Genomic DNA, 25936 nt, shown 5'->3' with positions numbered 1-25936 from the left:
GGGCAAATTATTTACCTCCCAATGTCTTCGTTTCTTCCTCTGTGAAATGGAGATGAAAACAATAATCCAATTCATAAATATGTTGTGAATGAAATAATATATGTAAAGTGTTTAGAATGCCTAGCACATAGTACATATTCAAAATATTTATTATTGTTAATGATATTATATATCATCAATATTTAAAATATCCTCCCACAGAAGGCTCCCAAAGAATCTAAAATAAGATTTTGACTTAATTGTGCATGTGTCTGTGTGATTGCCTGAGATACCATTGTTGTGTTTATATGCTGCCTGACCATGAAATTGGTGTCTGTTCTCTGAACCAAAGTTTTTTGACAAAATTGTAGAATATATTGGAACTGATGCTGTATCAAACTAGTAATTCTCCACAGCCTCAAGGGCATCAGCACTGTTTGAATGCAAAGATTTTAATGAGCTAAATAATATTCCACAAATTCGCTAAGTCATTAACATTGTAGAATATAATAAGTTCAAAACTGGACAAAGAAGGCACGGTAGTAGGTCATCAAATAAGTGGTAACACAAAGCCCTCAGAATCAACCGGCCTAGAGGGAGGAAAATTAGAGAAATATTTATAATCCAAATCTCTTGACCCTTGAAATCCTAAGTTTCTGAAAACATTTTACTAATGGGAAGGGATGAAAAAATGTATTACTTTTATAAACCCTGGTGCTGGTACCCACAAATACCTGATCTTCCATATTAGCAAAGGTTTTGATTCCACTGAGGAAAGGTGACCAATGAGAACAGAGGACAGATAGGGGCACATGGAGTCGAACAAGACCTGAGTTCCAGCCTTAATCACTTCCTGCACAGCTGCAAATAGGCTCTTAGTCTCTTCTGGTCTCAGTTTACTCGATAAACAACCTATAGGATCTCTTCATCTCTAAAATGTTATGACTAACTAAGAACGTTAATCTTATCGGTAGTACGTATTTCCAGGAAGTCGTACAGTTCAGCCACACATCACTTGTTGAGTTCCTACTTCAAAAATGGTAAAGAGAATCAGAGCTATTCCCGCCCAATCTAAGGCTCTCTAAAAAGATGAGGCTAAATCCTTGTGAACAGACGTAAAACAATGTTGTCAATTATATCTCAGTAAAACTGGGGAGTTGTCATTAAAACCACAGAATTATACATTTTTCAATGTTAAGTTGTATAGTATGTGAGTTACATCTCAAGAAAGAAATTTTCTTAAAAAAAGAGACTGCTCATACCTCCAGGAGTATTCTCAGCGGCCTAAAGAAACTTAAATGGTGATGTGGAGCAGAATATGAACCTTTATAACTGAACTAAGAAAACACGGACCGCACATTCAGTTAGACTGACAGTGAGAATTACCCTTTACCAAGGCCGGCTACATAATTTCCATGGTCCAGGACAAAATGAGAATGCAAAGCCCTTGTCCGAAAATTGTTAAGAATCTCAAGACAAACAGCAGAGCATTAAATCAAACTCGAGCCCCTTCTGAGTGGGGCCCCTGGGTGACTGCACAGGGCACACACTTGTGAAGCCAGCTGTTGTTACTTAATTGTTAAGATTTTTCTAGGTCCAAGGCTGAACACTTTACAGACAACTCTTTCAGTTTGCACCACAACCTTGCAAAAGTAATATTATTATCCCCTTTTGTGATAGAGGAAATAAAGGCTTAAAGAGGTTAAAGGACTTGTCCAGTTTCCCACAGCTTGTTAAGGACAGAGCTGGACTCTATGCTTAGGCCTGACTCCAAAGTTAGGCTCTCACCCATGGTCTTCAAACTTACTAGTAAAAATTTTTAAGTGAATATTCCAATGAATGTGTAAATATGTGACAATAGACTATATACCTATATTACTGTGTTAATACAGTATGTACCTTATAAATCGTGCAAAACAAAGATGTTTTGAAGATTCCATCAATAGAAATTCTAATATTTCCTTCCCATATCTCAACCAATCACTTTTCACATCCCTGTTGTACCAGGGGCTAGGGCCACCCTTGACCCAGCCAAATTTAGAGTTAATGGCACTTAAGATGTTAATTTCCCTAGGAAGTGTGAGCATTTTAATAGGATATTGTTAAAAGCTATCACTCAAAAAGGTGAGTTGTTCATGATGGAATTTTAGGCCCTGTGAAAAGCAAGGGGTATTTTTTTTTTTAAGTGCTAGAGGCTGACTTGCCTTGGAGAAATCTCATTTCACTCACTGATAAAACAAGCTGGCTGGATCTGACCAGGATTTTTGGTTTATTCTCAGTTATCTGCAGTTATATAGCAAAGGTTGATTAGCTGTGGAACATGAGAAGGAAAATATTCACTTGATAAACATTGATTGAGTGCCCATGATGGGCCAGAAAGTTCACTGGTTGCTGGGTGGACAGAAAGTGAGAGAGATTCTGTGACAGGTCCTGTCAGCAAAGGGCTCGGGTATGTTCTAAAGGAACAGAGAGAGCTCCACACCGACAGAAGTAACCTTAGAAAGAGATGCAGTTGGTAGCAGCACTATTTAGAATAGCCAAGACATGGAAATAGCCTAAATGTCCATCAACAGATGACTGGATAAAGAAGATTTGGTATATTTATACAATGGAATACTACTCAGCCATAAAAACCAACAACATAACGCCACTTGCAGCAACATGGATGCCCCTGGAGAATGTCATTCTAAGTCAAGTAAGCCAGAAAGAGAAAGAAAAATACCATATGAGATCGCTCATATGTGGAATCTAAAAAAAAAAAAAAAAGCATAAATACAAAACAGAAATAGACTCACAGACATAGAATACAAACTTGTGGTTGCCAAGGGGGCGGGGGGTGGGAAGAGAAAGACTGGGATTTCAAAATTGTAGAATAGATAAACAAAATTATACTGTATAGCACAGGGAAATATATACAAGATCTTATGGTAGCTCACAGGGAAAAAAATGTGACAATGAATATATATATGTTCATGTATAACTGAAAAATTGTGCTCTACACTGGAATTTGACACAACATTGTAAAATGATTATAAATCAATAAAAAAAGTAAAAAAAAAAAAGAAAGAAAGAGATGCAGTTGGTCCTCTCCTCCTTGAAGATAAACCTTTAAAAAGAAAGGACCGTGCTCACAGGTATATTTTATGAATAAAAAATAGTTTAGTATACTAGAACTTGATGAAAACCCTAAATTTTCCTTAAAAATTTAAGAATCAACCTTTCTTAATACTCTTTTTTCTCTAAACCATGGTCCAGTTTTTAGATGTTCTTGTAATATCTGATACAAAGTGAACTACGAAATTTCTTTTAAAATTCTGCTTTTATCTCTTTGTACATAACAAATAACCTTTGAGTCATGCAAGCGCTAAAAATCGACAGCCTAAGTCAAGATAAAGGACAGTTTTAAATCTCTTCCTCTAGATGGCGGCATAGGACTGTCTTTAAAACAGAGATCTGTCCCAAGAAACCAAATTGTGCTGTTTATATTAAATGGAAAATACAGACTTTGTTCCTTACTAAATCTACAAGGGAAAAAAAAAGTGTAAATAAATGATATCTACAGGACTAGATTTGTCTAGTCTCTGGTTCATTTAAAGGGTGGACTGTGGACAGTTTGTTTGCTTTGTAAAGGTAGCAATAGAAAAATAAAAGGATGTGAGTGGAAAGAAAATTGGGTGGCAGATTATTTATGGAGCTGGGTGTGTCAACAACTCTTCAGGTTCCTTTCTTTGTTTGCTATGGTAACACCAAGGTTTATTCATCCCAGGCCTCATTTTGATGCAGCTCAGAAGTCAGTGGGATGTTGGAGCTACAGGCAGATTGCCTCCTTCAAATTCCATCTTCAACTTTCACTAAACGTGTGATTCTCAACAAGTGATTTTTAACGTCTATTTCTGTGCTTCAGATTCCTCATCTGTAAAATGGGGGTGATGATTACTGTAACACACTTAGCACAGTGCCTGGCACATACTACACGTCCAATAAATGAGCAGTCATCACCAAACCACCATCATGGCCATTGCGTGCTATCTAGGAAGACTCATCAAAGCACTTCTTTCATCATATTTTAGGAAGAGGTATGATTCTTGGTATGGACCAATATCAGACAAGGAGGAAAATACTTTAGGAGCTAAATAGTATAATTTGAGTATCTTTGACTTATTACTTAAAATGTCAAATCGTTCAGTTTTTTATTTGATGCAATCAAATAAATTGATGGATGAATCACTCAATTCTGTTTAATTGTCATTTCAAATCTTTGTAATTTTTGCTTTCACTGATAATTACATAAAGTAAATTTATGCAGAAGGCCACATTTTTAAACAACATATTTCTTCTTTAAATAATTTTTACATGTTCCAATCCATGTTTTGATTTCAGGATTTACTCTGTAATTATTATGAAATAAAGAATAAAAATATGCATCATTTTCCAAATTGCAACTTTCCAAATTGAACAAGCAAGTTCAGTTAACTCATGTTTGCAGGAGAAGTTTGGTGTTATTTTACTACTATCCTCTTTTGCCTTTCCTTCTTGATATTGTTAATTACATTAGGATTTAAGAAGTACTTTCAACATTCACTCTCTTCATTGTCATTAATAATTTTCCACATTAACAGCCAATATGCCTGCTCCCAGCTGGTCGAGATTCAGTTAGTCTGTTGATTTGGTCAGTCTGTTTTGTTTTTCTTTTAAACAGATTCCATTTATCTGCAAAATCCCAATTTTCTTGCTAGCATCCCTTAGCTAATTAATTACTTAACCTCTACACAGAATTGTCTTTTGAATTTGAATGCTTTGCTTCAGATGGAATCATTTCTCATTTTGGTCGAGTGACTATCAGTGAGATGGCAGGAATTGCAGAGAAATCTGAGGCCACAGACAGAGATTAAGAATCCAGGACAAGGAGAGTCAAGAGGACCCATCTATGTAGTGGAGCTTGTCTCCCTTTAGCTGGATAAACTGATACTTTCTAAAACTATGCTGCACGTGACACGTTTTACCTTTGTAATCAACACTACTGGGCTGCACTCTAAGATTTTTGAGGGGTGTTTTTTAAAGTCAGAGGAACTTCACCTGTGTGATCTGTGGTACTATTTTGTGCTTCACTTGCTTCCTACTAGTGACTTCATCAGAAGGAAGTCAGTCCATCCTTTCAAACAAAACAGTAGAGAGAAACATGGTGCGGCAGCATGCCAGTCTGGTGGCCCCAGTGAAAAATACTCCCTGGTTTTCATGCCCTTGTGCATTCAAGCCCGTGAATCTGGCCTTGGTCACGTGACTTTCTTTGGCCAATGGGACGTTAGCAAGTGTGGTGTCAGCAGAGGCTTAATAAGCACTTGCACATGGGGGCTTGTCCCCTTGAATACTTCGTCTTGGAATTAGACCCCTGAAAGGTAAAAGGCCAAGTGGAGGGCGACCCTAGAGGCCACTTGGACATTCCAGTTCCAACCAAGCCACCAACAGAATGCAACAGCTTGAGTGACCTCAGCCACAGAACACGGAGCAGAAGCTCCTCTCAACGGAGCTTAGTCAACCCACAGGATCATGAGAAATAATAGATTGTTGTTTGGCTACTACCTCTTGGGATGGCTTTTCACACAGCGATAGACAGCTAAACACATGCTAATAAGTTACCTTCTTACTGACACATGGTACTCACCCTAGGTTGCCTCTTTGGAAAACATTACTGTGCACACATTTCATTTTGATAGATTCAGCTCTAAATTTATAACCAACTGAAATGTCAGAAGGATGCCTGACACCCTGCTTCAGCCTCTGAGCTATTTAAAAACATGTCACCCAGCTCAGCCTTGTCCTCACTGACATCTCTTCTGGGGGGCCTGGGTGGCTGGTGCTCCAGGCATTACGCATCTTATTTCAGAAAATGCTGACAGATTGTTTCACAGACTATTGTCACAATACTGTGTTATGGAATCTTGAGCTGCCTTCATGGTAGCAGATTCCTGCAGGAACTGCCCCTATCTTTTCAGATTTCTATGACTCTGTTTATGTTGAATCCTTGAAATTGGATAGTATCTCCAAATTATCATCAATAACTGCAAATTCTGATAAAGCTTTAATAGCCTAATCAATAGTTTTAATAAAGTTTCCTTTTTCATTCAGATGTATATGTATTAAAGGTACTTATGAAACTATAGAAACAAAGAAAAAGTGTACCTATAGAAAAAATATGAACATTGACAGTGGACTAATTGAATAAACTCCTGTATGTCCACACAATGGAGAGCTATGGAACTATTTTTTAAAAAATGAGCACTTCCTTTCATACTGATATGGAAATTACTCCTAGGTACATTATTAAATGAAAAAAAAAAGCAAGTTTCAGAACAGTGTATATGGTATGCTTTCCCTTGAGCAACAAGGGTGAGAAATTTGCATGTATGTGTAATATATTTTAAAATCTGAGGGCAGGAGTGGGAAACTGACACCTGGGGTTTCAGCACAAGAAGGAGATTTTTCACTGTACACCTCTTCATACTTTCTGGTTTTTAAACAATGTGAATGTACTATCTACTCAAAATATGAAGTAAGTTGTTGAAGTTTGCGGAGACAATAACTAAAATATTAACAGTGATTGCCTCTGGGTGGTAGGATTTCACATACAGTTTTCTTTTGTTTATATTTCCTATTTTTTTTTTTTTTGCAAACAAAATGCATGTAATTTAAAAAGCAATATTTATAAACAATTGAATAAAGGAAAAAAAATCCATTGCTAGTCCCACCATTTAATCCAACCACCATTACTATTTTTTCTATTCATAAGCACTGTAATCACAAATATATACAATCTGGTATCTGGTATCTCTTATCTGAATATACCAAGGCTTACTTAATTGGTATATTAAGTAATTACTTAACCATTTCCCTACAGCTGAACACTCTGATAGCTTTTATTGTATCCTTTGTAAATAATGATGCAATAAATCTGTTTGAACAAAACGTCTTTTTATCTGTAGGATAAATCCTCAAAAGTGAAATTCTGTTTCACAGGGTGTACACATTCTCAGAAGCCTGATATATACTGTCTAAATGTTTTCCAAACGGATTGTTGTCAGCAGAAATTTATGAGAACTCCAGGTTCATTAAATTATCACTAGCTTTGATTTTTAACATTTTAAAAATCTTTGCTAGTAGGCCAAATTTGAATCTTTTCGTAATTTTTTACATTTCTTTTGCAACTAATGAAGATGAACATTTTTCTATTTGGGTTCCAGTTTAATTCCTCCCTAAAAATCTTTATTTTTTTCCAAATCCTTTGTCCATATTGAGATCTCTTTGCTTTGTTTATGGGTTTTAAAAATATATTTTAGTTATTAGCAAGTGTTAGACCTTGTCTGTCTTTTCCATTGGAAATATTTTTCCTCTGTCATCTGCATTTTGCTTTACTTTATTTATTGCATTTTATAGGGTTAAGTTTTTATGTATTCATATCCAGTTTACATGTTTTGACATCAGTCCCTCCCATCAGAGGTCTAATAAAGATTCCATTTAATTTTCTTCTATTTGATATATTTAGATTTTTTTAACATTTCTTTAATTTATTTAGAATTAATTTCTGTGTGCAGTGTTAGAAGAGGATTTGAATAGATATTTTGAGACCATCCAAATTCCTTAATAGCATTTATTGAATACTCTTTCCTCATCAATCATGTGGGCCTTCCTTATAATATTTTTATTTCTTTTTTTTACATTTTTAAAGTGAAGTGCCATCTGTTACAATGTGTATATTTTTCCCTTATGTATACTAGTCTCCATTTCTATACTAGGTACTATGTTCCACTGATTTACATCAGTATCATACTCTTTACTGTAGTCTGAAACTATCTTTCCACAAATGGCAGTGCTAGTACACAGTAGGATGGTCACAACCATTTTCTTTGATGCCATCTCTTTCTTTAATATTTATCCATTATCTATTTCAGGTAAATAGTTTTAACTTGCAAAGCTGGTCCATGGTTTTTATTGGAAATTGGTATAAATCGATAAATTATTTAAAGTAGAAATTGTTTCTTTAATATATTCTTGCCTCCAAAAAGAGCATGATTCTTGCTCCCATTCAATCTGGCCTCTTTGCAGCTCATCACCATTCCTGTTTGTCTATTCAGTCGGTTGGTTGGTTGGTTTTCTTCTCATAGGTCATACATATTACACATTAAAAGTATTCCTTGATACTTTATGGGTTTTTCCCCTATTGTGAATGAGGTCTCTTTTTATTATATTTTCCTAACTGCTTATTCCTTACATAGGGGAATGTTATTGATTGTGTATTTACCTTGAATCTGGCCCATTTGGGGACTCTATTATCATACTGGAAAATGATTTCCAGTTTAGGTTTTCTGGAAATACAAGCTGTTTTGACACTTAAATGGGTCTGGAATTCTGTTAATTCATGGAGAAAACAAAAATCATTAGTGGCATCACAATGGCCAATCAACTGGCTGATTTGAATGTTTACTTTCAATCAACTTCCAACTTTACTGTCCTATGGACATAGGCTATGTCTTAGGGACGTTACCATGGAATCCTGTAAAAATAGATATGCGAATGAATGCTGATGAATTACAAGTACAATAGCAGTTCTTGATTTAGCTATGAGCAGGGTACCCAGCTCACTCTCACTGTGCTGACAATCGCAGGTCAGGAGAAGTGAGAATCCTAAAATGGAAAGGAAATTTAAGAAATCAGCAGAATGACTGAATCAGTGCAGGTGAGTTTTAATTACCTGCCTGGATGCCTGAGTCCATTTGACATTTAATTGGCTCTACCTTTGTCCAGATAGATTTGGTACCACCTTCATCCAGAGAGATTCCTAAGAAAATCTGAAAGGCACTGGCTTCAAGGATATTTATCACTGATGCCTTCATCTTAGACAAAAAAAACACCGTCCTTCTGTGTTATCTTCATCGCAAGTCTCCTCTAGGTACACAGGGAATGGGACTCTGGCTCCCTTTGCTTTATCCCAGGAGCCAACATGGCCAATCCTGCTGCCTCTACTGGGAGAAGCCGCCTTGCCCCAGCCCCTGATGACAAGGATGTAGAGAGGTAGGAGCAGGGCACTCTACCCCAAAGAAGACCTGCAGGAAGTGCAGGGGATAAAAACACTGAGAGGACAATCAGGAGAGGGGTGAGGAGGGAGGGAAGCTGAGAAAGGCTTGGTATGGACTGACAGGTGTCATAAGGGTAAAAAAAAAAAAAAAAAAACGGTTATAATCCATTCTCTGCACTCTGTGTATGCTCCAGCGACTAAAAGTCAGAGTTTCCTTCTGATGATGGCTGAAACTTCCTGCCTTCCAACTGTTAAAGGCCTGATCGAGGGGTTACCTGACGCGTGAATCTCTCTCCTCTGGAGAAAGTTGAAGAGAAAGGACTACAGCACGTGGGCCTCTGCCTTGTCTAAAGTCCTGTTTCTCCATGGAAAAGGTGAGTGAAAAGTCCAGCTGGAGTAGCAGTTTAGCAGAGGATGAATGTTGGAGCGGTGCACTCGCTTTAGTAGGAATGTTTCCACTAGGCGATGCCAATCAAATGCCAGGAGTTTCAAAGCAATATGGCTAGTAAAGAGCTAAGAGAAATGACTTTTGCTCTGAGAAGCAGCTGGAGGACAGTAGAATAGGGTCATTTTTTAACAGTAGTGAAGTAAACATAAACAGGCAATCTCTCTGTTTGATAAGATCTGTGGCAAAGGACCCTTGCCTGGAAAATCAGCGTCTGGATGCCCAGTGGCCCTGCCACTCAGAGAAATCCCCTCAGAACGACTAACTCAGAGCGTGGAAGGCCTGAGCAAACGAGCATGCAATTGCTTTTCTTCTTTAATTGTGTGTTCTGACCTCCAGCCTCCCTCCCTTCCTCTTCTTAGATGGCTGCTCTCTTGAGGGCTCGCTCTGGTATAAGATTAGGTAAACTGTCATTCCCAGTTACCTAGGGAGAAATGGGTTCAATACAATCTCCTTGAGGTGGGAAGCCCCATAAAAAGACCAGCAAGACCCCCAGGCAGGGCCACTACTCTCCTGCCAGCACCATCCGGTTCCCTGGCCCAAAGGCTCTATCTCACTTTTTGCCTCTGAAACGGCTTACTTACCCCTAAAATTCTATTGGTTTCCTGAGCTCACTCCTGACTGGTTGTTTCCCTCACTCCTGATTGGTTATTTCTCTCCCTCCTGATTGGTCCATTTCTACAAAGCTTGTTCCTAATTAGTCAACTTTTGTTATACCTTATTTGCATATGATGTTGCAAAGCGTAAACTGGCAGCCTATAAAAGCCTATGTAAACCTACAGATGGGGTCCAGAGCTTGGAGTGTTAACTCCTCTGGGTTCACTGGCATAATAAACCTGAGTTCTCCAACTCTCTGAGTGCTGAGCTGTAACACTGAGGTGTAACACATTCCTTTTGCAACATCCTGTGCTAGGACATCTCTTTTTCCTCTAATCTCTGAGCGAAACTGATTGCCTGCATTTGGGGATGAACCAGCCCCATCCTCTCCGGGAAGGGCCTCGCTTGCCTTGCTCACTACTACCCCCCGGAGCACGACATGGTGCATAGCACCATTAGGTACAATTGTTGAATGAAGCCTGCGCCAAACTATGTGAGCTCAACGTGCGGTTGTGATCCATCTCAGAGACGTCTGCGGGCAAAACCAAAAATTCCGAGCAGATTTTTTTGAAGCCTGAAGCTTATACAATTTGCAGAAAGGGAGCAGTTTAAGGGGAAAAGAACATAAGTTGATAAATACAAAATTAGCCAAAGAGCCTTGGAAGGGGCCTGAGCAAGTGAGGGTGAGGAAACATCAGCGTCCTCTGTTTTGTGATAAATCCACCTCTGCTACCCACCAGCGGTGTGGAGGGCACCGCCCCCCCCCCCAAAAAAACCCCAACAACACTACTAGTCCACAAAGATGGGGACAGAACTCTCCTGATGAGTTGCTGATCTCCCACAAGATAACCACACCCCTGGTTGACCACAGGCTTAACAGTTGTTGCAAACGCACCTAAAACGTTTGGTTATTCACATCAGATTCCTAATGTGAGTATCTGTGGCCTCCATTATAACCTCCATACCAAGACACGTGAAAGCAAGTCTTAGATTGAATTCTGCCACCCATGGAAATGTGGATTCACAAGCAAGCACGAAACAGTCCTACACATTCTGGGATCTCTGTGAAGTCCCAGCTCTGTTCTGTGCATGGAAGGTTGACTAGATGCAAATATGACAGCATTCTGGTGACAGGATATTATCAGATTCAGGCACAAGAATCCTGTATAAATATTTCAGAAGTTTTGTTTTGTTTTTCTAAGAACAACGGCATTCTCCTAGATAAGAACTGTACTAACATTAAAATCAGGAAATTTAACATTGATGCAAACCTATTATCTAATCCACAGTCCATATTCAAATTGTGTCACTGTCTCAGTAATGTCCTTTATAACTCTTTTTCTCTTGGTCTGGGATCCAGTCCAGGTTTACAGACTGCATTTGGTCATCAACACATTGCCTCCTTTAATCTGGAACAGTTCCTCAGTCATTTTTTGCCTTTCTTGACCTTGAAGTTTTTGAAGAGTAAAGACAAATGAGTTTGTAGAATGTTGCTCATTTTGGCTTTGTCTGCTGTTTCATGACTAGATTAAGGTTATGCATTTTTGGCAGGAATGCTGCAGAAGTGATGCTGTGTCCTCAGTGCATCATAGCAGGAGGCACAGGATAATGGCTTGCCCTGTCACTGGGTGATGTTCATTTCGATGGCTTGGTTAAGATGGGGACCATGCAAGATACCTCACTATAAAGCTACTGCTTCCCCTCTTCATAATTAATGAACAACATCGAAGAGGACACTGTGAGACTATGAAAATACATCATTCATCCTGAAACTCACCCACTGTTTTGGGCAACATGGATGAGTTTCTAATTCCATCATTTCTTTTATTTTTATTGTTGAATTTCTATTATAAGAAATTTTACTTGATTGTTTATTTCAGTTGGAACTCACAGAATTTTATTCAATAGGTAGTAATCCACTATCACTAAAATTTTAAAACCCTGTTTAGGTAAGAGTGGGATTGCCTGTAATTTCCAGCCCCCATCTTGTACACATCTCATTTTCCTGACGACATCCATTTGTCTAATTAACAGAGCCTCAACTGCTCAGCCAGGGTAAAGACAGCAGAAGCATTTTTAGCAGCTCAAGGACCCCTGCAGTGTATGTTCCTGAATCAAGAAAACTGAATTCTCAGATTGTAGATTAAAGCAAACACGCTTATTTAGATCACAGTGCCTATGCCGAAGAATGTAAAGTAAATTTTAGAGTACATAACAGTAATTAAACCGGGGAAGACAAGAGAATGGAGAGCTAGGTAAAGTTAAGAGGAAATGCTCCCACCTCCTCTTGGAGCTAAATTAGTATGCTTTTTGCTCGCTGTCTGAATTCCACCTCAGCTCAGCCCCTCCTCCCCTTTTTGCTCTTGGGAACCCAGCTTGCCTGCATGGAGCTCAGACTCCCTGCTCCTGACCAAAGCTGTAGGCTTAACAACAAATGTCCTGCCCTCCCCGGAGGAGGCCTGAGATGGTCCAGCACCTCTGTAATTGGACGGGTAGGTCTGGCTGGTGCTCAGATCAGTTACAGATCCCATTTGTCCTAACAAAGCCACTTCCTCCAACCTACCCTTGATCTGGTAATAAAGTTAATATTTTGGCCTTTCTCCAAAGAACACCTCTTGTCTCATTTCTCAGTTGGCTTGGAACATGGCTGGGAAGAGGCAAAATTTATCAGAGACCTCAACCTCCCAAGGTCCACCTGTTCCATTGCTATTTCAAGGCATTTAAGCAGCCTCTCTCTGCTGACGATGCTCTCTCAATCTTTAATGGACCGAAATGTCTTCGGATGAGGAGGAACACCCCGCAGCCTCTTCCTCACTAAATGCCGGTGCTCCCCGGGACTCGTGGATCCCAGGACCCCCCTTTCTCTTCTCTGTGCCACCTCCTTCAAAGTTGGCTTTCTATCCAGCATCCAGAATTACTCTGTGAAACAAAAGTAATCTCTTCTGTGCTCAGAATGTTCCTCCATTCCCCACCACCCTCAGAGGAAAAGCCTAAGTCATTACCTCGGCCTCCTGAAACACAAATGTGGTTCGGGTGACAAAATGGGGGTGTTGACTAAGGTTATCTTGCCTGTGGCCTGGCCCTGGCTCCCCGGCTCCCCTTCTAACCTCTGCCTCCTACCCTTCCCCTGCTCACTCCTCTCCAGCTATTCTGGCGTCATTTTGTGGCTCTAACACACCAGGCACATTTCATTCTCAAGACCTCTGCCCTGGCTGTTCCCTCTCTCGGGAACAATTTCCCTCACTTATCTGCATGACTCATTTCCTTACCTTCTTTGATATTTATCCAAATGTCATCTTCTCAGGGAGACCATCACTGAACCACCTACCTAAATTGCAACCCCCCCAAATACATACACCTCTTCAGTCTCTCTTCAGCATTTATCAGCACCTATTGTTATTATATATTCTATTGTTAATTGTCTGTGTCTCACACTAAAATGTGAGCTCTCTCAGGACAGGGCATACAACTGAAGAAAGAATTTGAAATCCGGAATATAGAGCTATTACGCAGAACGCCACTGTTGTGGACTGAATGTGTCCCCCCATCCCCAAGTTCATATGTTGAAGCCCTAGCCTTATGTGTGACTGTATTTGGGGATGAGGCCTCCAAGTAAGTAATTAAGTGTGGGGGGGGGTTCCTGATCCAATGGAATTATTGTCCTTATAAGAAGAGACATTGGAGAGCTCCACTTCCAACCGTGTCTCTGTGTACACAAAGAGGTCGTGTGAACACACAGCGAGATTGTGGCTATCTACAGGCCAGGAAGAGAGTCCGCACCAGAAACTGAAACTGCCAGCACCTTGATCTGACACTTCTAGCCTCCAAAACCATGGGAAAATAAATTTCTATTGTCTATGCCACCAAATCTGTGGTCTTTTGTTATGGCAGGCTGAGCAGACTAATACAGCCACATACAGAGATTTTTCTTTTTTTTAAGACACAGAGTAAGATGGTAGAAATAAAACTAATATGTGAGTAGTTACATAAACATAAAGAGATTAAACTCTCCAATTAAAAAAGAGAGATTGTTAGACTAAATCTTTAAGAATCCAGGTCTATGATATTTATAGGAGATACACCTAAAACACAAAATAATAGAAATATGGGGAGTGGGGGGAAGAATGGAAAAAATCCACATTAGGCAAATACTAGCCAAATGAAATAAAACTAATATCAGACAAAATAAAGTTTAAGGCAAAACCATTACTTGATAGAAAGATGGTAACTACATAAAAATGTTAAAACTTCAGTTCATCAGGAAGATAATAAAAATTCTAAACTTGTAGAGACTTAGTAATGAAGCTTGAAACAATATAAAGCAAAATTGACAGACTAATCCCCAACTCAATTTATGAAGCTCTCCTAACCTTGATAGCACAAACCTAAAAGGATGATGTAAGAAAGGAGAATGATACCAGTCTCACTCATGAACATGACGGCAAAAATCCTAAACCAAATTTAGTAACCAAATCTAGCTTTGTAAAAGCAGACAACATAATGCATCACGACTAGTTTATCTCAGGAATGCAAGTTGGGCTAAATATTACTGTTGCAATTTACTTTTCAACGAATTAAAGGAGGAAAAACATGATTCCATCAATAGACACAGTTCTGCCACTAACACATGCAGGGCTTGGGGCATGAATACGAGTGGAAGCCTGCATATCATGAAAATGAATTTTAAAGTTATAAATCGACCTAGGAAACTGATGAACAAAACATGCTTTATCCTTTTACCTTGATAAATATACCTTCATAAGGACAACATTTTAAAATATGCACAAAGCCTTGGTTTTTTATAATATCAAGTTGTGGTTATTTGTTACCGGAGCCCCAAGGAAGCAAGACAAAACACAGCTGTAGGCAATTTGTGCAACGATTAACCAAGGAATAAAGAAATTAATCACTTAGCAATTGGAATTTAAAGTATCAGACTTGAAAAAAACCCATGAAGGCCTGTCATACCTCGTATGTTATTGAAGAGCATGCAAAAACATCCAAGATGACTAAATCTAAGTATTATTCAGCATATCTCGATAGTCTTTTAAGGGACTGGCTATATTTAAATGAATAATAAACTTAAAACATAGATAAGGTGTACATTTGTTCCATAAAATATATTTTTATCTCTTCTGTTCTAGTAAAATTACTAATTTTGATGTTATAATCAAGATTGTCATATAACTTGTTGATAGTAATGATCTAAGTGACTGAAAATAAAACAATTTTATTAAAGACACAAAATTTGAATATATTTTCATCAAAAAGATAAACTGAGATAAATGTAAAAGTTAAAAAAAAAGCCTATTTTTATTACATTGTCTAAGAGAGCTATTTTATTTACACCCAGCACTGAAGTGTAATGTACCCTTGAAAAGAGAAATTGCAAATACATTTAACAAGCTGTGGTTCTACTCCCAAATTTCCACCACACTGTAGACTATCTGTGGATTAAATTGTATCAGTTACACATGAGATTAAGGACTAACCAAACAGTCTGAATTTCCACACACGTGCTGTCCTAGCAGACACAATTTTAATTTTTCTGACTCCCCTCCTTTCACTTTGGGGTGAACTAATACCATTGTTACAAACAACACATGAATGCTTACTGATTCACAACTTGTTAGGTAAAAGCAAATTTAAACTGTTACTGAGTTAGAATGCTTCAAATGAAAGCTGATGCATTGCTAAAAACATTCTAACTATACTGAGACTCACAGGAATAAACAAGTGTACTAAACACTATTTCACTTCAAAACAGACACCCTTCTGGATAGAAAAAAAATCAGTGCTTACATTTTAAATCCTTGAGTATTCTTCCTCTGCCTCTTTAACTGCACCCTCTTAGAGTTCAGATTTGAAAGAAAAATTCTCTAGCAGTGAATGGTGAAGGGAAGTTATCAAGAGCTGCGTCACTCGGGGGACTTTGATTAGATGCTTTTGTTCTGCAGGAGTGACAATCACTATCTCCAGAATCGAGAGCCCTGTCCCAGCCCCATCAAGCACCAGTCTGACTACCACCTCCCCATCCCTACTTCCCAGCACTTAGATCTGAACATGGATATCAGTACCTGATCAAACACCATATCAGCAAAATAAAACTGTAAAAACCAACAGCATCAAACCCTAGGAATCAGAAAATGACAATAGTAAGAATATGTGGTGCTGGTGGAAAAAAAATACATACAATGGAACAAAGAAACTAGAAATAGGCCCCCCAAAGTACGGAAAAGAGGATCATAGGGTGAAGTAGTGAAACCAACAAGGACTGACTAAAATATAAATTTATTATTAATACTCATTCATTTGTTCAAGAAATGCTGTGGGTTAAGTGCCTGCTACGGGTTGGGTTTAGGCACTGGGTCCAGGGGATTCAATGTGAACAGAAGACAGGGGCCTGGGTTCACCTTGTGTTTTTGCTGTGAGACAAAAATTAAGTAATGCTAACTGTACCCGGCACTTAATAAATCTTAGATGCTCTGTAGAAATCAGTCATTAAAATTCTAATATTGGAAAGAGGACGAGTGAAGATTGCTTACTAAATAACATTGAGACAATGGGCTATTTAAAAATGGGGGAAAACAATTTAGAGGCACCCCTTATAAAGGTCATCAAAATAAAATTCAGAAGAACTTATTGAACTATAAACATTGTATAAAAAGCACAAAATAACCAAGTTATTATATCTATGGAGAAGATGACTCTCCTCCGTGTTGAATAAAGTCATCAAGAGAAAAAAAAGGATAAATCTTAATATTTAAACATTTTAAAACTCCATACCAAAACCAAACAGCAGACCGGGGAAAATATTTTGAATCTGTATAACTGATAAACAGGGTAAAAATCTAGAGAAAGCATATCAGTTCATAACCAAATCACAATAAATAAATGTGATAGGCAGAATAATGCCCCCTCCCCAAAGACATCCACATCCTAATCCCAGAACGGAGGAATAGGTGACATTCATTACACAGCAAAGACGAACTAAGTTTGCCAATCAACTGACCTTAAAACAGGGAGACTCTCCTGGATTATGCCAGTGGATGCAGTGTAGTCACAGGAGTCCTTAAAAGTGGAAGAGAAACCTAGACGTTCAGAGCGGTGTGTTGCGAGAAGGACTTGTGTCCGCACTGCTGGCTTCGAACATGGAGGGAGGGTCCACAAGCCAAAGGATATGGTAACTCTAGCTGCTGGAAACGGCTAGGAAACGGATTCTCCCCCAGAGCCTCCAGAAAGGCAGCCGTGCTGACACCTTGATTTCAGCGCACTGACACTTGTGTCCGGATTCTAACTTACAGAACTCTAAGAGAATAAAATTGTGCTGTCTCTAGTTTACGGTAACTTGGGAAACGAATACAGCCACCCAGAGTTTTAACCGCATTCCTATGTTGCTGGAATTCGTAAACTCTGGGGCAGAACCCTCCCAAATAGAAAATTAAGATTCCTTTTCCCAGCATCCCTTGCAGTGAGTAAGTGCACGAGGTCGTGGCCCCCGTGTCCACCAATTATACACACCTGCATGGCTGTAAAGAACCTTAGCCTGGTGCCCTGGCCCTCCTGGAAATGCTGGGAGCCTTAATAATTTTCTTTTCTGCTAAATTAGCCAGAGTTGGTTTTTGTGGTTTGTGATCCAGAAGCCTCAGTGAACCAGGTATGAACAGATCATTGATTCCAAAGGAAAAAAGAAATTGTCAGACTCAGGAGAGGAAGTTTACCACAGCTGGTAGTCAGAGAATCTCAAGGCAAGCTCGAGATGCTATATTGCAATGATTTAAAAAAAAAAGTTTTTGTGGCAAGGTTATCTTTGTTTACAGTTAGTAACTAAATAGATGCATTGTTTGGGAAGCGGTAACAGGAAAATGAAGTAAAATCTGTAAACATGTTCTTAGCTTTTGACCTACCAATTCCCAAGAAAATGTGGCCAGGTATGTGGTAAGATGAAACTTGATTATTTGTGCATTTGTGAGAGAGATTACTGATGCAGGCTTAAAATTTGGGGGGTTGGGAAGATTTTAGGGAGCCAAGGGATAAAGACTCAATTCCAGTTTCCTGAAATGTAGAGTCCCTGAAACTGTCAGGGTGGCCGAGGTCAAAGCCCAGAGCTGGAAAGGGCAATGAATCCCCAGAGAGAATATTTCCACAAAAGTGGAAAGAGATGGGCTTATGAGATGTGTACCCTGTACCCAGGCAGGTAATTAAAAGAGACTACGGTCTGTGAAGTGGCCCCACCTGGAGGGACTTTATGCCCCTAGAGAATTGCCTTTGGAAAGAACCATGTCAGAGCTGTAATTTTTGGAATGCAAGCCTTTGGTGGGGAGTGATCTTAGTGCTAAATACCTAGCACTTGGAGGAACATTTTAATAACTGGTGGTGCATTGACCCAAAAGAGCCCTTGAAATAAGAATCACAAAGTCTCTGAGCCACATGGCAAAATATATGTGACGTATATTTAAATGAAAATACGATATAGAATGAGTACATGTGGGTTTAGCTGTGTAGGATCATACGCATGTGGGCAGTGGAATTATTAGAGAATTTTTAAAAATCTTTAAGAATGCTTTTGTTATCCTCTTTCCTATTGAGAATGTTGCATCTCTTATCAGTGTATTTCATTTAAAAAAATTTATGAATTAACCAAATCCTTATCTCAGGAATCAATTTTTTTTTCTTTTGAAATAACCCAGGAGGGTCTGGGTTTTAAGCTGAGGCATGATTCATTTTGCCCCCTCTCTGAGGCTACAGAGCACCCTGCTAATGGAAGATCCTCCCACCTCCCCTCTCTCCAGCCTCACTCTCTTCTCTCCTTCCCTCTTCACTTCCTTCCAAATATTTATTGTGTTCCTTCCAAGCCTTTTATCTGAGCTTACATTTGACCCAAGAAGGACTTAAGCATGTAGATTGTCCAAATCTGGGCAGCTGAAGATTTGTAAGGCTGAATCAGGCACCAACTGGCCTCCAATTACACTGCACACGCCTTTGAGAGCAGACGTGTGGCATGTCTGCCTGCACTTAGAGCAACATGGGCACTGGCGGTCAGTGAGGAGCTGGGACTCTGAGAACCCAGGCTCAGGTGGCTGTTTTAAGGAACTGACACTGGTCGTTACAGTCCTAAAAGGCCACCTTTAAGGGGATGCTTTACACACGAGACCATGGTTCTGTGTTTCACATTTCATGATGACTTTTCCTGGGCCCACAGAGCACAGGAACAGGATCGAGGTGAGGGACTTCCAGCAACAAGTTTAGTCTGAGAGAGTCTGGAAAGGCATGTCTGAATTTAAATCCCCAGTTGCTATTTACACAGGTGCTTAAGTCTCTAAGCCTTGGTCTCCTCTGTACAATCAAGACGACCACCATGAATGCGCTCACAGAGCTGCCACGAGGAGGCAACAAGATAACGCATCTCCCACGCTCAGCACCCTGCCTGCACGACGTTACAGCTAGTGTCAGTGGTTATTATCAACAAGACAAAGTCATCTGTCTGGAGAACAACAAAGGGTGAAATGTGTAACACCAGTTGTTCAAAGCCCTCTACCTAAATCACCAGCTGTTTTTTTTCCAACCTGTTGTTCTGGCACATTCAGACCCAGCCTGTGTTCCTCACTTCTCAGCGAAGACCCTCTCCCTTTCCTCTGCGGTATGTTTGCATGCACACGCCCACCTCCCCAGAGCCCGGGCTGGCTGAAAATAACAACTCAGCTGAGCGGGTGTGGGACTGGGGGAGACATTGATCATGGTGACACCAGACCTGGTCAAAGCTTCAGAACACTTTGGGGTGCTGTGTTCTTGGTTCTACCAAATGGTTCTCCAGTGTGGCTGTCTTCTGTTCCCTGCAGTGACAGTCTAGTCTCAGCTATAACAGTACCCTGGGAACAAGTGTCTACCTCACAGGGTAGTGCCATCACAGGTGAAGAGCTAAGGGCCACACCAGACGCGGACAGTCAGAGTCCAGCAAATGCTGGCTGTCAGTGCAGAAACGACCCTCCTCTTGGATGGGCCCCAAGAGCTCTGAGTACAGCCCCTGGACCACAGGCCCTCCACCGGCCTCAGCTCACATCCCCAAGATCTGACACAGCTGGGCTGCTCCCCTGAGAGGCAGCTGTGATAGAGAAATGATGGAAATGCTAAGCATCACAATTAAAAAGATAATGTACAGACAGGTTCATCTTTGCAAACCGTTCTGCTATGGAACTTAAATCCCTTTCCCTCCTCACTGAGGAATGCCAGGCATTCTGCTTTCCCTTCTTTTCCAAAAACTGATGGCAGTTTCTTCCACTCAGACCTCTGACTCAAGTAAATGGCTTTCCTCAAATTCTGCCTCAGCTCCCCCAGCCCTCAGGACACCCTTGGCCTTTTGAGTCATTCTGAGTCCGGGTACTTCCACCTCCCAACAGTGATGAGAGACTGTGTAAGAAGTAGGGTGCTGAGTGGTGAGGCAACGGCCCCTTCATGGGGCCAGGCACCCAGGGAGAGTGCACACCCAGAAGGCTCGTCTCTGCCAAATGAAGTTCCAACCATTAGCTCAGGCACTCAGCACTCCTCAAAGAGACAGATAACTAGCACCTTCTGGAAGGCTTTATTTGAAACAAACAAACAAAAATCCAATTCCTTAGACAAGCATTTGGTTAACTCATAAATGAACAGCATCCCAACATCAGCTCCTTTGCCTGCGGAGCTGGACCAACGTCTGAAGTCACCCCGCCCCCATGATGCTGAGGGACCCCTGCAGCTGCAAATGGGACTAGACCCCTCAGGTCCTTCTGACTCATGACCAAGCATCTGTTCTCCGAAGCCAGGTGCTCCCCAAACAAGCACCTTGGCGGGAAAGCCCAGGGGCGGTCTCAGCACCTGCAGTCAGGGGAAGGGCTTGAATGCATGAGTGGATGTGCTTTGTACACACAGGGAGCTTCAGGCCTGATTCCAAGAGGTGTTCCTTTTAGAACCACCACTCCTCCTTTTGCAAAGAAAAACTGGCTTTCAGAGAAGCTCCCTTCTTCCCATGTTTCTCAAACTCCACCCCCCGTTGGGGGCCAGCACTTTCATGCTGAGATAGGCAACATTTGGGGGCCTGGGCAGAAGGCGGGGGCTTTAGCACCCCACACTCACTCACACATAATCTCCATCAACCCCCACCCCGCAAAGCCACCCCTTGAGGTTGCTATTCGTTGATGTGGTTTTCTTGGTCTTATGTTGTAATGGGCACTGGGGTGTCCATCACACCCATCCCACTCACGTCCACTCTGTAACGGCCTGGGTTTGGAGAGATCAGGAGGGCACTCTGGTTGCCAGAGGTGATGTCTCTTGCGGCAGGTGTGGTTCAGGGATGGGTGCAAAACCTCTTAATCCACTCAGAGTGAAACTCAGTGTTTTGTTCTATGTTTGGAGGAAGACCCCCACCCCCCAGGACGTGACCAAAGACATGGTTCTGAAGGTGCTGGCAGCTGCCACACCCAGGAGGGAAGCCAGGCTGAGGCCAAAACTGACCCATGGAGGAGGGTGGGGTTGAGAGAATACAGACAAAGTCAACTGCAGTCCTGAGAATCTCTGGAGCAAGTCAGCCCATAGACGGGCCCTACTCAGGGATGTTTCAGTTGTACAAGCTGACAAAGTCTGTTATTTGCCCCATTTGGATGTGGACTTTCTGTTACTGAACTGTGAAGCCCTCTAATAAGATCATCTTTGGGAAAAAAAAATACAGGGGGCCTTTCCCTGGTAGTGGGAGAGGAGGAACTGATTTATGCAGTGCTGTCCTCATTTCTTCAAGCCCCTTTTAAAGAAAAGATGACCCGGGCGGGGAGGAAGCAGATGGTAAGGAGGAAGCTCCACAAGGGCTGCTCCCCAGAGTGGCTGGCACTTAGTAGGCGCTTTGCCAAGGTGATGAGGGAAGAATTATTGTCTGGCTGGTCAGTGAAGGGGCCACAGTTCCAAACATCGGGGCTCAGAGCCCATGCTCTTTCCCTAGAAGAGCAGAGGCCGGGCTCGCCAGATGAAGTAATCAGACCACATGCACCCAAAGCCACGGGGAAGCTGGGACAGCCGCGTGTTAACAGCGGGAAGTGGCTGCCTGGACACCAGTACACACGGGTCAGATGCATGCTGTCCCTGGCCATTTGACGAAGGCCCTGGGTGGGACAGTAAAACCTTGAGGGACATTTTCCCTCACAAAATCAGAGCCCGAGGAACAGCAACACTGTAAATCACTTACTGTGACAGAGAAATGGAAGTGGTGATGGAACAGAGGGGACCCTCCAGGGAAACCCTGTGAGCCGAGGCTCACCCAGCCCCAGGGGAAAAAGACCCAGACTCTGGAATGCAGGACAGACGCTCCCCCTCCCACCATTTCTATGTCCCTCTGGGCTTCAGGGAGAGAAAACTCCCTTTCCCTTTAAAGAAGCAGTTCCAGGAACTCCACCAACGTTCCGCCTCCCCCATTCCCAGTCTGGACACAGAGGGTCCCCAGAGCCTGATCAACGTTGGGGAGGATGCATGGACATTTGCACTGGGCCCTGATGTGGAGCCCGCGGGACGGCTGGTGTGGGGACAGGACAGAGACCAGGCTCACCAGGGAGCAGCCACAGGCTTTGGGGAGCAGGGTGGGCAGGAGGCGAGTTGGGGCCCCAGCTTCTCTTCCTGCTGTGATGCCAACCTGACCCTGAGAAAACCCATCCCCCCACCCGGTCCCCCACCTCACATGACCTTTGAACAGTGACAACTGAGGCAACTGAGGCAACCAACCCCTTGCGCCTAGAAACCGGGGCGTTTCTGAGGACCCCAGCCTTCCGAGCTCCTTCATAGAAGGGAGAGGCAAATGAGGTGCTACCCCGGAAAAATCTGGATTCTACCAAATAATTCTACCCACCGTCACGAACCCTCCCAGGTCACCCCCGTTCACATGAATAAGTCTTGGGTTGGTGGCGCTTCCTCTATTTGAAGGAAAATTCCCTGAAGTGCATGGGAAAGAAGCATCTGTTTCTCACACATCTTGACCTTTAATTTAAAGGGAGAGAGTACGTCCCTCAAATTCCATTTCCTGAATCCCTCCTTTTAGAAGAAGTCTGGCCTTTTACAAAAACATACAAAGCTCCAAACAGGATGTAACATTCTTTCTCACATCTGGGCCAGTGGGATTTTTTTTTTTAAACACAAGTTGAAAAGCTCTCATTTTTCTAGGGTGGACAGCATTTTTTAAGTTGGGGTTAAACTTTGAAAACCTTTGGAAGTTTTTCTCCCTTGGAAAATCTTTATTCAGTTCTGAACATAACAAAAGAGCACTTCACTTTAAGTGCTTGACCTAGTGAAGTGGCCAAAAATAAGGAGTTGGGGGGAGGTGGAGGCAAGAAAGAGGAACGAATTAAAAAATATAGATATACACATCAGCCACACCAAGGGAATGCGCTTCAGACAACCAGCATAACTAGAAAACACCTACATGTGGATTGGTGGTGACATATACGATTATTTGCAGAACTAAAACTGCAGGAGAGTTAAAGAGGGAGGGGGCAGAACCAGTAGCTCAGACACTGTAGATACAGTGAAATAGCCTCGAGGTTGGGGTAAAGGGGAGAACAGAGAGAGCACATACAAAACGTCCTTAAAAACTGTTCTCAGCACTCCTGGGCATTTCTTACCCCAGAGAAAGAAGATGTATGCCCACACAAAAACCCACGTAAATGTTTATAGTGGCTCTATTCATTAAAAACCAAAAACTAGAAACTACCCAAATGTCCTTCAGCAAGTGAATGGTTAAGCAAATGGTGGTACAGCCACCCCACTGAATACTACTCAGCACTGAAAAAGGAATGGATTTTGAATACACACAGTAACCTGGATGAATCTCCGGAGAATTATGCCAAGTGAAAAGAGGCCAATCCTGGAAGATGACATCCTGTGTGATTCCATTTATACAACATTCTTGAAGTGACAAATTTATGGCAATGGAAAACAGACTGGTAGTTGCCAGAGGTTAAAGGGGATGGGGCTGGGAAGCAGGAGGGATCTTTATGTCGATGGAAATGTTCTGGATCTTGGCTGTATCAAGTGTTCTGGATGTGATACTGTACTATAGTTTTGGAAGATGATACCATTGGGGGAGCCGGGGTAAAGGGTACTGAATTACTTCTTAAAACGACATGTGACTCTATAATGATCATAAAATTGAAAACTTCAATTAAAAAGATAAGAACTGTGTCAGTTAATTATATTGGTGGTGGTATTATTGCTATTCTGAGTTTAGGCATGTAATATAGGATAAATTACATGAGTAATTATAGGATATTCTAATTCAGAGCCTCCGGTGTCCTTGAGTGCCTTTATTTCTGAGCGAGAGACTAGGATGTAATGTAGGAAATGTTAAATAAAAACCCTGCCACCCTAAGCGGACAGTTCCACCTTTCTTCTTTAATGGCTTTTTGGGTTATGGATCCGGCTTAGAAAGGTTAGCTCAGATCACGGTAAAGACTCAAGCATTCACCCTGCCTCTCCTATACGAATTCTCCCACTAGATGAGATATTCAAGCACCCCAACTAATAAACAAAAATAATGTATCCAGAAGGAAATATCACAGCCACACCCCCCATACACAACCTATCCTAAAAGTGCCAAAAACTTGGTGAGATCTTGCAAAGTGTCCACTGCCCAGTCTGATATACCTCATTTCACTGACTGAAGATCTGTGGGTTATAAGAAGCATCATCACTCTAAATACAAAGAAAACACAACGCTGAGGTTGTGAATTGAAGATGCGTTCCAACTTCAGACATGCAAAGGTGACGAAAACAGCCTGTAATCAATCGAGAATGCCTGCTTCATATTCTGACAGTCTTAATTTACTGCTGCTCACTTTTCAGATGTATAATCACAGACCAATTTTATCACTCTCCTCTACCACCAAAAATCTGAGTAAAACAGCACATTACAGCAACAAAAATAAATGTGCACAATTCTCAAAATGTTAGTGTATGATTTAAAAAAAAAATCTATTTACCCTGACAGGATTGAAGATCACGATTCTATACGGCCTGTAATTTCAGCCCGTGAGCACGTCTTCGTTTGGATTTTCTAATCGCATCTGTTGACATTGGCTCCTGATGACCCACAGGAGCCAGTCTTCCACCTGCTGCCCATCAACTTCCATGTTCAGGCCTCAGGCATCCTCAGCAAAGGCGGTAAGGAGAGCATGTACCACCAAACCCAGGCAGCAGGGGTCTGCGAGCCTCTGGAATTGTGCAAAGTGTTCCATCCATATCTGTTTTTTGTGGGATTCTGGGATTGCTGGATAATTTCCTTCTGAGTGTGGCCTGCTTGCCATCTGCCTGGCTTTGTTAGGTAGGCTGTGATCAATCATGCTTATTTTCCAAGATGCTTTTTCTTAACTAAATATTTTGGTCCCAGGTTCACCTGTTGAGAACTGAACAACTCAACTCCAGTCCTGAGTAAGGCAAGGGCAAGGGAGTGTCACACTGAGATAAACGGCCTTGGGTGCATGTAACAGGAGTGGGGAGGAGATGATGAGTTCTAGGTTCACCCAGGGGTAACAGAAAGCTCTGATACTAGTCAGCTGCGGAGCCTAGGACTAACATCACATTAGGCATGGCCTCTGGGGAATAAATCACTGGCAGTCTGTAATACTAGCATCCACTGCTGGTTTATATGATAAAACATGCAAGTGGTTTGGAGTCAACACACACAGATAAACGGACAGGTGTAAGACGCATGTCTAACCCGTGACCTTGCGCCAACATCAGGAAACTGGCCCACGGGCCACACCTGGCCTGTCATATGTTTCTGTACGATCAGTGTAAAACAGATTTTACGTCTTAAATGTTTTTTTTTTTAAAAATCG

This window comes from Camelus bactrianus, chromosome 15 (assembly GCF_048773025.1).
Source record: "Camelus bactrianus isolate YW-2024 breed Bactrian camel chromosome 15, ASM4877302v1, whole genome shotgun sequence".
NCBI classification, from domain to species: domain Eukaryota; kingdom Metazoa; phylum Chordata; class Mammalia; order Artiodactyla; family Camelidae; genus Camelus; species Camelus bactrianus.
Note: the sequence above shows the minus strand (reverse complement) of the source record.